The sequence below is a fragment of the Vicia villosa genome, linkage group LG1 (assembly GCF_029867415.1).
Source record: "Vicia villosa cultivar HV-30 ecotype Madison, WI linkage group LG1, Vvil1.0, whole genome shotgun sequence".
In the NCBI taxonomy this organism is placed as follows: Eukaryota; Viridiplantae; Streptophyta; class Magnoliopsida; order Fabales; family Fabaceae; genus Vicia; species Vicia villosa.
This window is the reverse complement of record NC_081180.1, coordinates 56,289,871-56,304,472: the sequence shown is the minus strand read 5'-3', so window position 1 is coordinate 56,304,472 and position 14,602 is coordinate 56,289,871. Positions and strand designations below refer to the sequence as shown.

General features: G+C 32.7%; 1 long non-coding RNA gene across 1 annotated transcript; it reads right to left on the bottom strand.

The window, feature by feature from the left end:
- Positions 1-4,827: 4,827 nt before the first annotated feature.
- On the bottom strand, positions 4,828-6,363 carry LOC131606747 (uncharacterized). Its single transcript, XR_009285015.1, has 3 exons — positions 5,990-6,363; positions 5,511-5,566; positions 4,828-5,119 (listed from the first exon to the last, which is right to left on the bottom strand). It is a non-coding gene; the product is annotated as an uncharacterized LOC131606747 (long non-coding RNA).
- Between the last annotated feature and the right edge of the window lie 8,239 nt (positions 6,364-14,602).

Genomic DNA, 14,602 nt, shown 5'->3' with positions numbered 1-14,602 from the left:
CAACGATGGAGAGTGTTGGGATTTAGTTTCAACGATTAGGATTGTACGTATATAAATGATCTCTTATGTTCATTTTAACCATCAATTTAAATTATCATCTATTGTCCAACAATACTATTCATCTTCTATATTTATATATAAAGAGGATACACAATTTTGAACTGACTCTTTTTTATGCCAAATTTACCCCTAACTCTCTCTTTCATCTAAAATTAAAAAAAAAACTTAAATAGTCTTTTGGTCCTTGTAAGTTGGCGTGTTTTATATTTTTGTCCATGTATCTTATTTTTCTTAGAAATGGTCCCTGAATGTTAAAATCCTTTTAGTGTTTGTCCTTAAAATTGAAATCCGCAGGAAAATTCGCAGGAAACCTGCAAATTTTTCTTCGAATTTTCACTTCAGGGACTAAAATCAAAAAAAGTTTAACATTTGATGACTTTATCCCCAAAAATAAAAATACAAGAATGAAAAACAAAAACACGCCAACTTACAGAGACCAAAAGACTATTTAAGCCTTAAAAAAAACTACTTTTTATTTTTTCAACTGCCCTTTACACGTAAAAGCAAACATTATGGGAGTTACCTTTCTAACTCATTCATGACTAAATAAATTGTATAATGCATTGTTAAGGAGACTACTCATTTATGTATTTATCATAACTAGGGATGTTCATGGGTACGAACAACCTGCGAACCCACACACTCAACTCAATTCAACCGTTATTTTTACTCAACTCAATCATGTACGGGTTCAATCCGAACCAATCCATTCAAACTCATTAGTATTTGGTTCGGGTAACGGGTTTGAAATTTTAAACCCACGAACTCGCGAACCTAACCCATTGACATGTCATTCTATTTTTTATTTTATTCTAGCTAGTTATAAATTATCTAGCATAAATCTTACAATGCATATATATTTTTAATATAATTATAATTTTGCTTAATTGTAAATGTCTAAGTCTAAATCAAATTTGAGGGATCAAATTTATTTATTCGATGAGAGATATATCTTATCTTTTAAATTATACTTTACATCATTATATTTGTATATTTTTTTTGACTTTATCTAAATCGTAAAGAATTTTTAGATATTAAATAATAAATTTTATTCAAATTAAATACAAAATTTTATGATTTTTTTAAACATTTTTGTAAAATAAATATGTTAATTAAATTGATATTTTATTTAGAATTTAAAAATTATATTTTGTGGTGACCCACAAACCCAACTCAACCCAATCCACTTATAAACACGTTGATTTGGTTCGGATTTAATCTTAGAAATATGGATTAATTGAACACTTAACTCAAACCAAAGACTATTGATTGAGTCGGATATTTGATTTAATCAAACAAGACTCAACCCAACTCACGAACACCATAAGTAATAACTCCTTCTCACATTTGACAAGCTTTTAATAATAAAAAACTATTTTTATACAATTGTCCCACTTCTATTCAATTGTCCTCCATAACTTCTTTGACGGATTTATTTCTCATCCTTCGCGGTCTTTACATTCATCGATTTTTTGTTTACTATTTTTCTTTTTCAAATTTAAATATATATATTTGTTTCATGCGTAATTAAAATTGATAAGAGTCTTTCAAAAAATATTTATATTTTTTAATATTACTTCTCCAATAATAAATAATTAAACAAACATGTATAAAAAAAAAATAATTAAACAAACATATTATAAAACATGACCTTTTATTTTTGCAACAAATACTCTTATATTAGGAAGATCCTTTAAGTCCCACATTGGTTGGAGATTAATTATTGAAAGAGGATATATAGAAGGACACTCATCATCTTATCAATCAGTTTTGTAAGGATGGGTTAGGTCAAACTCTAATATGGTATCAAAGCCTATCAATCAGACCATAGGCCGCCCACCGTTAATATCCACACACCAAGCCCAAAAGAGTGTTGGGCGTGAGGGGGTGTATTAGGAAGATCCTAAAGTCCCATATTTGTTGGAGATAGAGCATTGAAACCTTACCAACCAGTTTTGTAAGGATGAATTAGGTTAAACTCTAATATCTTACAACTAAAACATCTTATTATTTTAATTATCTTCCTATTAAAATATCCGTTGACACTTTTGATTAAATTGACACAACAATACAAATTTAAAAATTTTTTGACAATTTTTTTCAAATATAATACTTGACTATTTGTAAAGTAGAAAACAGTAAATTTACCAAACCACTTTCGTCCGTAACTTTTGTAAAATATAAATGTGGTAAGTTATTCTACATGATTTTCAATATCTAATGTTTTTTTAGGAGGGAGAGGGAGAGAGATAATTATTAATTTTTTGCATTGTTAACTTGGTCTTTAAAGCACTTTTTTTAGTGTTAATTACCCAGACTTCGATAATAAATGAGTAAAACATATATAAGGTGAATAGTTATCATCTTACTTCATTTTCTAATAGGTGTGTGCTACTAATATTCTTTTTACGTACGGGAATATATGTGAAAAACATCATAAAAGACATATGCGCATTAGCACGTATTTTCTTTGCTTTTCTTTCAATTCACGTGTATACACACACTAAAAAAAGCAAACAGACAATCACCGAAGAAAGAGAGGGAGAGATTAGAATTCTAAATATATTGTACTATTTATCATTTTACTTTAAATTCTAATAATTGTGTATAAATGATATTATTTTGTATACGAGGCACCTAAAAATACTCATAAAATATATACACATTAGCACGGTAAAAAAAGCAGACAAACGCTAGTGTTTGTAATAGAGAGTTGCTATTTGTACACTACAAAACTTACACCTAATGTTACACCATTTAAACAACAACATGATTATGTATTTATTTATGTCAGAAAAAATAAAATATAATTATTAAATATGATACAAAAAGCAAAACCGTATACAAATATGGTGTAAGTGTCAACATGCAGTGTAAGGCTAGCATTTCTCTTTTTAATAACATCGATAGCACTACGTCTCAATAGTACATGTGAATACCACATGTAAATCTATGTGTAGACACTAACTTATGATAGATGTTTATCTAAATATAAATCTATCAATATCACAACATCTAATAGATCCATATATCATATTATAAAATATCATGTCATTTAATACATGACTCATGAGTTACATATGGTCTAGACCTATGAAACCTTCTCTTGTGATGAGTAATTTCTTTTATTAGTTAATTTTAGTAGAGTAGAGATCAAAAAACTTGAATGTTGTTCTTAAAACTAAACTAAGGATGGAGGGTTATCGTAATCTAATTTTCCTTTGTTATATCTTTACTATCTAGTATTTGAGTTTTCAATACATCCGGTCATGCCTAATACTATTAGATTTTGTCTGCAGATACAAAAAACGGATGGCTCTAGCAATTGACTTTAATATTAAACTAAGTCTTATATGTTTTCTATGTGGAACTTTGATTAATGTATTAAGATAAGTTTATAAATATGTAATGTCAATTGTTAAAAAGAAAATATAACACTACTAAAACAAAATGAAGGTGAGTATCACCTTCTAAATACATTTTTCATTTTTATATTAAATGTCTCGTTCAAAATATTTATGAGTCTTGTATAATATTACCCTCTCGATTTCATTTTAATCATTTTGAATGTAGTTCTAATGACCACTCTAGTCCTTAAATTTTTAAGGGCTGCTAATGAGAGGTTTTTAAGTTAGACTTGTGCGTATTTAAGATTAAACTATCATTAACTTTTCTACTAGGTTTTTAGGGTTAAAATTTCTAAAAACTTTACATCTCTCCTAAAATTATGTTTGATGATCATGTAGACTCGTAACAGATAGTCTAGTTTATCCTAGATAATATTTTAATCCATCTCTTGATAATCTTAGGCATCTGATGCAATTATATTAACACCCTCTGCTTTCAGAGATACATATCAGGAAGCACCTTTTGTTGTTCAGAATTTGCTTTTTTTTCCAGAGCGATATATACAGAACGTCTTAGCGCCATAATGTTCCGTAGATATAGCTCCGGAACTTTCTACTATATTTTAAACCTGCAAGATCATCCCCATTGTTGTTTTTCTTCTTCCACACTCACCTTCACCATCCTAAAAAACCTACATCATCAATATCATTTTTCACTCTAAAAATCTAACTTTTTGTGCAACAAATCAAAGGGAGCAAGAGAAGATTGAATTTCAGATAAAGATTCAACTTTGTCCATTACATTGCTCACATTAATCATCAAAGTTTTGTAAAAAAAAAACAAAGTTGCCTTCGGAGGTACATCAACAGAACGTGTTGAAGATGAACACACTACAACATTTATCATCTCTAAGAACACTTGAAAATTGTTGCCATAACTATAAAAAGCGTTGCCTAAAAGAATAGGCGACATTTTTAAGGCGTCTCTTATGCGAGCGTTGCCTATTTTCTGTGGCAACGTTTTTCTCACTCTATGGAGACACTATTTATAAACGTCGCCTATACTATAAGAATAGGGGACGATTATCTTCCACATCTAAGGCAACACGTTTTAAGCGTTGCCATTTCTACTTACAATTTACAAACGACCCCTAAACATTTAATAGAGAGGATAAAAATGGTAAGCCTTGAACCCATAAAACCACATATCACCAACAACATAAAAGCAGAAAATAGATAATCTATCTTTTTTTTTTTAATCATTGGAGGATTTCAAATGTTTAGTAACAAAATTAAAAACTACAAACTTTGAAATTTGTTTTATCCAAAGGGCCATTTAAAATTCTTAAGTTTCTCTTTCAGATTTGTTTTATCCAAAGAGACATTTAAAATTCTTAAGTTTCTCTTTTTGAACAGTACATTAAACCTTCAAGTCATTATATGTACAAATACACTGCAAAAGAACATTATTCATGTACATCAACAAATATTACAATCATAAAACTACAACATCAAACTACAATCTAATTAAACCCAATCTTAAAACTACAACAAACTTAAAACATGTAGAACTCCAATATTAAAACTCATATGACTTAAATCATTCAGCCATCCTAATTAACATTTTTCTATAACATCTATATAGTATATCTTTATCCTGGACATCTTCTATTAACATCAATAAATAAGCTATCTGGAAGAGTTTGTGTGAGCTGCAAAAAAAAATGAAATGATACAAATTTCAAACTTCAAATTATAATGTAAATCTCAAATGTTAATATGTAGAATTGAAAACGCACGTGATTAAAATCATAAGTATGACTCCAAAAGCTATCCTCTTGTAACATATTAATTACAACCACCAATGTGAAATTGTAAAAGATAATACTCATTGTGTTGCATGTCACTTCTTTTGGAATTTATAATGACAACATGTATTCCTCTCTAGTGTAAGCTCAATGACTAAAACAAGATTCATAAAGAAACAAACAATAAAATGGTATGTATTCATCCAAGGTGACTTTTCAACTAAAGGTCATAACTTAGACAAAAAAAATTAGACAACCACACAGTACTGAAAGAGTAGGCATTCATAAAAATTACCTTTTACAATTATTAATACTTGATCAAGAGATCTATCTTCCATCCAATCAAGCTGCCTGAGAAAAGAAATAAGCAATTCAAGAATACTACTACTTATCAAATACTAAAATAAAATCTGCAACCTTATTTTTTGTGCAAAAGACTATTGTCCAAAAGTTATAAAATACACCAAAAATGGTTGGTTTAGACTTCATACTTCATGGACATATTCATTGGAGACAACTAACCAAATGAGTTATTCTGACAAACCTCATTCAAAAACAATGAATGTAGTCCATGTTCAAAACCAGTTGAAACTAAAATTAAAGTTAACTATTACATTGAAACAAGCTTAATCCAAGATACATATGAGCAAACAAATGAAAAAGTTATATTAACATTGAACATTCAATCTTGCAGCTTCCAAATCAATATAATAACATTAATAATTATATATACAAATTCATATAAATGAAATATTAAAGGTTTTTGATTCTTACCGGAGTTGGGACAAGTGATAACAAAAAGAGGGAAGAACTTTGATGGTCGAAAGTAATTTTGGTGGTCAAATTCTAAATCGATTTTAGAGATGAAAGTCGAAAGTAATTTTGGTGGTCAAATTCGAAATCGATTTTGGGGGTGAATGTCAAAACCGATTTGGGTTTCGACGGTGGAAATCGATTCAAACTCTAAGGTGAAAATCAAAATATGTTTGGAATTGGTTTATGAGGTAAACAAGAATGAAATTGGAAAACAAATTTGAAAAATTGAATGGAAGACAGAAAGTTCTACGAGAGTTTGAAGAAGAGGTTTCTGGAAAATAATTGAAACGATACGCTAACCTAAAATATAGTTGTTTTTTTATTGGCAAAGAAAAAACATAATTTTTATTACTAAGTTTTTTTTGGACTAATAATGTTTCTGTTTTTTATTATAGGTTTTTCTCTCTACGTAATGCAACACTTAAAATATTATTTTATATTATTTAAATAAATTATTATTGTTAGAATATTTTTAATTGATTAAAAAAATCATAATAAATCAACAATTTTTAAAATAATTAAAATAAAAGCCAAAAGTATACTACATATAATAAATGAACTTGTGTGTGTTTGGAGGGATAGTTACCGCTAAATTTTTCATTGATGTTAAATTCATATGCAACACTTAAAAAGTCTTTGGTTAAAAAAAATACAACAATAAAAAAAGGTTCTCATAAATATCTTAGGGGTCATTTATCGAGTATTGTCAAACAAATGCATGAGTACGCTTCAAAATCGTCCCCATAGAGAGTTTAAGGAACATTTATACGTTGTTGTTAAACAATTGTTGGCATCAAGTAGATGTTGTCAGAAATATATTTTAGGCAACACTTTTGGCCTATTGCCTAAAAAAGTGTTGCTAGAGACAATATATGTTGTAGTGACACTTCCGCATGTACATCTCTGTAACATGTATGTGCTGTTTTTGTGCAGCAGTTTTGTAATTTTGTGCTATTTTTTTATTGTTTACAAATAGGTATGGTGCATGTCGCGGGCGAAAAATCGTTTTGTTCCTCTTTTTTGTGGATGAGACACCTGATGCCTTCTTTGGGCTCGAGTGCTCAAAAAAAATGATTTTTCTTTGTTTCGACCAAACTTTTTATTATTTCCAAAGGAGGAAAAGGAAAAAAGCTGCAGTAACCTAAAAGTGGGGGGAGAGATCTTGGGTAAGAGGGTTGGTTATACGAAGGGAAGGTATTAGCACCCAACGTATCTATAGTACTCTATAGGTTTCTTTGCTTTGTTTTTCATTCCATGTTATTGAGAGGTTCTTGTGAAATAGGTGGGACCTAAGGTGTTTGTTTGATTATGCTCGCAAAGATCATCGCGATCCTCTGCATACATATCCCTTAGAGGGAATCAGAGCATCTGTAGCTCGGGGTCTAAGGGTGCTAAGGTTTGAATGGTTTTTTGTGTTTTGTTTTGCTCGCCAAGGATCGACCTTGTGCCTACGTATTCTCAAAGGGATGTTGAGAAAGTCAGAGCAATCGTAGTTCCCACTTATGCTAGTGGAAGCAAAGGAAAATAGACAAATGTCGTCTAAATGCTAGATGTATCTAATCTATATCATCACATACATCTGTTTGATTTTTGTTTGTTTAACCAGCCTTGTGGCAAAAACTTTTAATGAAGTCAGCCTTGTGACAAAAAGTTTTGATTAATCAGCCAGCCTTGTGGCAAAAGTTTCAATGAAGTCAGCCTTGTGACAAAAACTTTGATTAATCATCCAGTACGGTGGCAAAACGGTTTGATTGATTAGCCAGCCTTGTGGCAAAAAGAAGTTTGATTTGTGGCAAAAAAGTTTGATTGATTGATTGTTTGTGATGATATATAAGAGATACTCCTAGCATAGAGATGAAAAATGTCTAATCTCCTAGGGTATTTGTTTTGGATATTTGGGATGCTTATAAGAAGCCCGTGGGTCCTTGTACGAAGCCCAAGAGGAGGCTATCCGAGGGTCCTTGCATTGTAAGCACAAGAGGAGGCTATGGGAGGGACAATCCAGGGTCCTTGCATTGTAAGCCCAAGAGGAGGCTATGGGAGGGTCACTCGTTTGTACAAAGCCCAAGGGGAGGCATGGTATAGTTGGTTTGAGCTCTTAGAGCGATTTCACCGGGAAACCATACTCTATGTCCTAACCTAAACTAGGGAGATTCTTTGCACGAAGCCCAATAGGAGGCTATGGGGAACCTAGTGTTGTACTAAGTTGAATAAGCATATAACACAATCACAAGTATGAACAAGTACGAACAAATATGAACAAGTACATGAACAAATATGAACAGTTATACATATATGACAAAGTGTGTGTATATAATGGAGTTTATGAAGGAAATATACCTGTAAGCATGATCCATTTGTATACACAAGGCTCGGGACTCACACTCGGGGAGAGGTCCACTTGAGTTTATTCAAAGCTATGTAAACAGGTATTTAAAAGGGCTTGGGACTTATACCTACATGGAGGCCCATGGTATATTTTTGGGAAGATTTAAAGAAAACCTTCATTTTTGGTTTGTTATTCAAAGTTAAAAAACACATTGATTGAGATATGTACAAAAGGCGTACAATGAAATACCTAATTTCATGTACTAGAGTGGGTATGTACAAAAGGGCTTGGGACTTATACCTACATGGAGGCCCGTGGTATATTTGAAAAGTTTGAAGTTTTGTTGTTTTGAAAATGATTTGAAAACTGTTTTGAAAAGATTTTGTTTTGAAGAAGTTTTATTGTTTTGAAAACTGTACAAAAAAAAAAGAAATGGGACTTACACTCTCTAATATTCGAGAGGCCCCACATCGTTTTGAAAATCAATTGATCAATTAAAAAGATTTAATCAATAGTTTTCTTTGAAAATCAAAAGAAAATGGTTTATCGTTTTTGAAAAGAATGATCGTTTATTTTAAAACGATTTGAATTTTGAAAGAAGTTAATTTAATCAAGATAAACAAAAAGATTGTCTTCAATTGACACTTAGATGATTAGGGTTTGCTCAAAAAATATTTACAAGTGATTAAGTTTGAGAAATCAAGTGAAAAACAATATTTAAAAGTATTAAAAAACACTTAAAATATGTTATTTTAAACTTAATTAAAAATGTATTAAACAAATATATTTTTGTGATTTTTTTTTTATATTCATAAAATACATATATAAAATAATAAGTGTGTAAAAAATGAATAAAAAAAGAGTTAATTTGATTGGTTAAATTAATGGTTGAAGTTGTGAAGAAAATGAAGAGAAATAGTGATAAAAAAGAAGGGTTTGGTCCCATAGGGACTTGAACTCGTGACCCTGAGGTCACTACTCAAAACAAAAGCCAACTGAGCCACGCTTGTGGCTTGTAATATACACGCGTTGAATTAATTATATTTTAAATCAATTTCCAGAAATCCTTTGAACCAAAAACGCGCCAAGAACAACCCTCCAACTGAAATTTGAAAATCTCTAAAACTGTGTTGTTTTGATCAAGCAAAGGGTCTATCTCACTCGGTTTTTCACAAGGAACATGATGGTGATCTCAGAATTCATTTATTTTTGCTCTAAAGGGGTCAATTTTCGCATGAACATGAAGAACCCTAGAACTGAAATTCAATGTGAAATCGTGTATGTGTAAGTTATGATGCAATTGATTGAGGGTTAATGATCCTCATAGGTGCAGAAACAAGATGGTATGCTCACATTTCATTTATGATGCGTGGAAGTATGAATTTGAAGTTCATGAGCACTTACCTTAAAAACGGCACAACTGAGAATCGAATTCTTGCTTGGAGGTGTTACAGAAGTTGTTTGATGATCTGGATAGCTTCAATGAACCTTATGGAAGGTGTCTGGATGCTTGGAACCATCTGAATTCATATGGGCATGGCCATGGTACCCGATCTGCATAAGCTTCAAGAGTGAATCGAATTTGATGATTCTGAGGTTATTGGCTATATGTGATGGATTGGATAGTTCATATGTGATATATGGATGATGTTAGAAGTGGTAGTTTGGACAGAATTGAGCTTGAACAAAAATTGGCATGATAAGTCTCATGTTATGCATATTTGGAGGTGAGATGATGATTTTGAGTTTTCAGGTGTTTTGGGGTGTATGAGTGATTCAGACACATCATATATGACATTTAGAAGTTGTGGGAAGCATCACTTTGTTCAGAATTTGCAAGGTTTGGAGGTTGAGTTTTCTACCTCACTTTGAAACACATGACTTGTAATTCAAGAAAGAAGAGAGAAAACCTATAATTGTGAGGTTTTGGTGTGATTTGCAATGAAGTTTGGACCTCTATTTATAGGCCAAGAGTTCTGAATGCAGAGCTTTGCAACTTGATCAAAGTTTGATGATTTGGCTTAAGAGATAAAAAGGAATCTTTTACATTTAATGCAAAATGGTTAAAGTGACCAAACCATGGTTAAAACTCAAGCTTCTTATCCTCTTCCATTCTGATCTCAAATCAGAGAAAATATCTTCAATTATTTCCTCTTTGCATCATTACTTGGATTATAGGCAATGTAGTCTTGAAACTTAGTGAAAAATGGTGAAAATTCAAGTGAAAATGATCACTAAATGCATAATTCAAAACCATAGCTACACTCCATATTTTTTCATGCTCTTGGACATTTTGGAAAGCTCATGTTGCATACTTCAAAAGCTTAGTTGAAAGTTTCTTCAAGACCTTTAAGGAAATGGGTGAAAAAGATCCATGAACTTTGAAGAAAATGAAGTTTTAAGTGAAATTTTCATAAGATGCCAACTTTGAAGCTCCATATCTCTTAAATGGTTGATCTTATGGAAAAAAATTATATGTGTCAAAGTTGTTTATTGGATCAAAATCTACAACTTTCATGTTGGAAGTTTTTTTCAGTTTGTAGGTGAAATTTTGAGTTATTCCCCTCCAAAGTTTGGAAAAAACCATGAAAAACACTTAGAAAAATTTTCTAAGTATGAAAGTCAAACTTTTGACTTTTTTATTCTTGATTGATTTTCTTGATTTTTCTTGATCAAATGACTTCTCATATCATATATTGATGATTTAAAACTTCAAAAGTCATGGTTGACCAAAATTCCCCAAAAGTCAATGGTGATCTTGTACAGTTGACTTTTTCAGACGAATCGCGTTTCTGGAGATTTCAAATGAAACAGGCTACCCTCACCAAATGAATGGTATGAATGAATCATATTGAAGCATTAGAGGATATTGAGCCATGGTTTGAGTTGTGGCACCATGTCCTGATTAAAAAGTCAGTTGTTCAGTGAATTAGGTCAAAAACCCTAATTGTCGACCTGATGAAATTGATGACTGTGGATCTTGAATTGAGATGTAATTTCCATTGGATGTTGTCATAGGGATTATTTGAAGATGATTGAAACCTTTTATTGACTCCCTGGGGGTTTTTAGGGTTTCCCAAATGTGATCCCTGATTTTGGTCCCTGATAATTCAAAACCCTGATCTGAGGATTTGTCTGATCAATCTTTGTGTAGGAGATGTTATGAGCCAATGGATTAGGTCAAAATGATGCACTTGAGGTCTTGATATCATGTCCCAAGTCATTATGTCAAATCCTGAGCTAAAGTCAGGAGTGTGCTATCTTCAGTCAAAACCCTAATTCAGTCGATTCAGAGCCTTTGAGCTTGTTGAGATGGATCTCTGAGGACCAAATGTTGATTGTTGATGAAGATGATTCATTTGAAATGAAGGGAGAACAAAACCCTAATTGATTGGTATTTGTACTGATGAGTGATTTCCTGATTAAATCCTGCTGAGTCACAAGTAACAAACACAAGCTATGCAATTTGTTAGAGATGCAAATGATGCATATGCAAATGATATGAGGTGGTATCTTAGGTCAAAAATTGGGGTATGACAGATGCCCCTATTTAAGTTTCTTCAACCTGAGACATGAAGATTGAAAATCTTCGTTTTGATAGGGTGGAAGAGACTTAAATATCAGAAGACGCAAATTTTGGACCTAAGATACCAAAATTGCGAATGATGCAAGGATATCTTTACCGAGGGGATATCAAGAACTGACTCCACTGGGGACAAGAGATTGGGAAGGACGTCTCAGTCCATTTTTGGAAGAGAATCCGTTTTGTCTTTTCGAGAAAGCAAGTGTATGCTTCACCGGAGAATGATAGCTTTGTAAGAAAAGCTTACCTATCGACATTATCGACTATCAGCATGGGGATAGACTTGTTTAATAATGCGAAGGTGAAAGGTATGAAACTGTATTACCGACTACCAGCGTTGTGATAGACTTGACAAGGTAAAAAAAAAGAGTTTCAAAGGTTTGGTTAATATTACCGACTATCAGCATGGTGATAGACATGTTTAATAATATAACCAGAACAAAAGGTTACCGACTACCAGCCTCGTGATAGTGGTTTTGAAGACATGATCAATTATCAGCCGAGTGATAAAATGATTTTGGAGACTTTGCTAGGGAAATTACTGGTTATTCAGCCTTGTGAACAGTAATAAGGCCCTGATTTGTCAAATGGTCTTCATGATTGATTTCCTAGAGAGGAAAAGTCTTTTGGAAGAGACATAAGCTGCTCGGATGATGAGGCTATTGCTTATTGTCTGTTTTTTACGACTCTATCGGAATTTGAATCTCTGGTAAAGACAAAGTTCTAACCAAGAATGAATTGGAAAGAGACATTCAAACAAGACTTTGTACCCATGAGGAATGAACTCAACTGGGTATTTTCTCCTTTGTTTTGAGAGGAGAAACTAAAGCAACCTTCTTCCACGAGGAATGATCTCAGTGGGGAACTGGAGAAAGAAAATGTTTTTTTTCTGCTTATGGGTGACAACCTACTGGAGAGATGACACGCCCATATCTGCTTTCTTTTCTTTCTTCTTTTTTTCTTTTTTTCTTTTCTTTTTTCTTTTTCTTCTACTTTTTGGGATAGATATATCCTAAACAAGTGATTTTAAGCAGACATTGAAAAATGCAAGAATGCATAAATGATGAAAATATGTATGAATGATGAATGTCATGAATGTAGCATGCATGCTGACGATACTGACAGACAAAGAAGTATATACTGGAGATGGACCAACGCCGCAATACAACCAGATACTTGGCAAATGTTTTTCAACACGGTGTAGATAACACATGTGATGAATATGCTGCATGCTTTCAACTTCTCTGGGGAAGATGAGCATCTTTTCTTATTGAGATGGAAGAACTTCTTCACTGGAGATGGAAAATCTTCTTCACTGGGGATAAAAGACCTTCTTCACTGGGGATAGAAGAGCTTCTTCACTGTGGATAAAGGACCTTTTCCTATCATAATCTTTGATTCATCCTATGGAGATAGCTGTTGATGTTCCTTCTGTTGCTCACAACTTAAAGGAAAATTTCGCTTTTATTTTGAAAAAGAAAAGTAAATTCATTTAAAACTTTTTTTTCTCTTTTTTTTTTCTTTCAAAAACGAATAACACAATTAAAGCGTCATTTTGCAAGCTGAAAGAAATTAGAGATTGCAAACAAATGGGCACAAGGCTCAAATTTATTTAATAGGATGGTAATCAGCTAAAGGCGTGATTCCATAGAGTATTTACAAAAGTTGGAAATGGTAATTATGCGGAAAAGGCTACATTGAAAGCAATAACCACTATTCCCCCTAACAACTTTGAGTTCCAACTGTGCTTGTTGCTTCAGATTGGCGATGATTTGATCGAAGATCCTTTGATGAAGTACAGACTCTTCAGGTGACGAAGTACGGACTGATGCAGTTACTTTGTCACGAATCCCTAATTTTTGCCTAGATTGCCCTTTCAGGTTTTCAATCTACCAGGATGAATTTTTTCTGTTTATTGTCTCTAATTTTTTCCTGGACCGCCCTTTCGGGTTTTCAATCCACCGAGACGCTCATTTTTGCCTAAGTCGCCCTTTGCGGGTTTTCGACTTACCGAGCTGTTCTTTTGTATTTTTTTAGACAAAGTATTTCTTGACTGCATCAGCATTCACAGGATGCGGGAGTTCATCTCCATCCATGGTTGCAAGAGTCATGGCGCCGCCAGAAAATGTTCTTCTGACAACATACGGGCCTTCGTAATTAGGAGACCATTTGCCCCTAGAATCTGGTTGAAAAGACAAAATCTTTTTAAGCACGAGGTCGCCTTCTTGAAATTCACGAGGTCGAACCTTTTTGTTGAAAGCTTGTTTCATCCTTGCTTGGTACAACTGTCCATGGCATAGAGCAGTCATACGTTTTTCTTCGATTAAGTTCAACTGATCGTATCTGCTTTGACACCATTCAGTCTCTGATAACTTAGTCTCCATGAGGACTCTCATTGATGGAATTTCAACTTCTACGGGGAGCACAGCTTCCATGCCGTATACTAGAGAAAAGGGAGTTGCCCCTGTTGAAGTACGCACTGAAGTACGGTACCCATGTAAAGCAAATGGTAGCATTTCATGCCAGTCTTTGTAAGTGACGACCATTTTCTGGACGATCTTCTTAATGTTCTTGTTAGCAGCTTCAACGGCGCCGTTCATTTTCGGTCTGTAAGGAGAAGAGTTGTGATGCTCAATCTTGAATTCCTCACATAATTCTT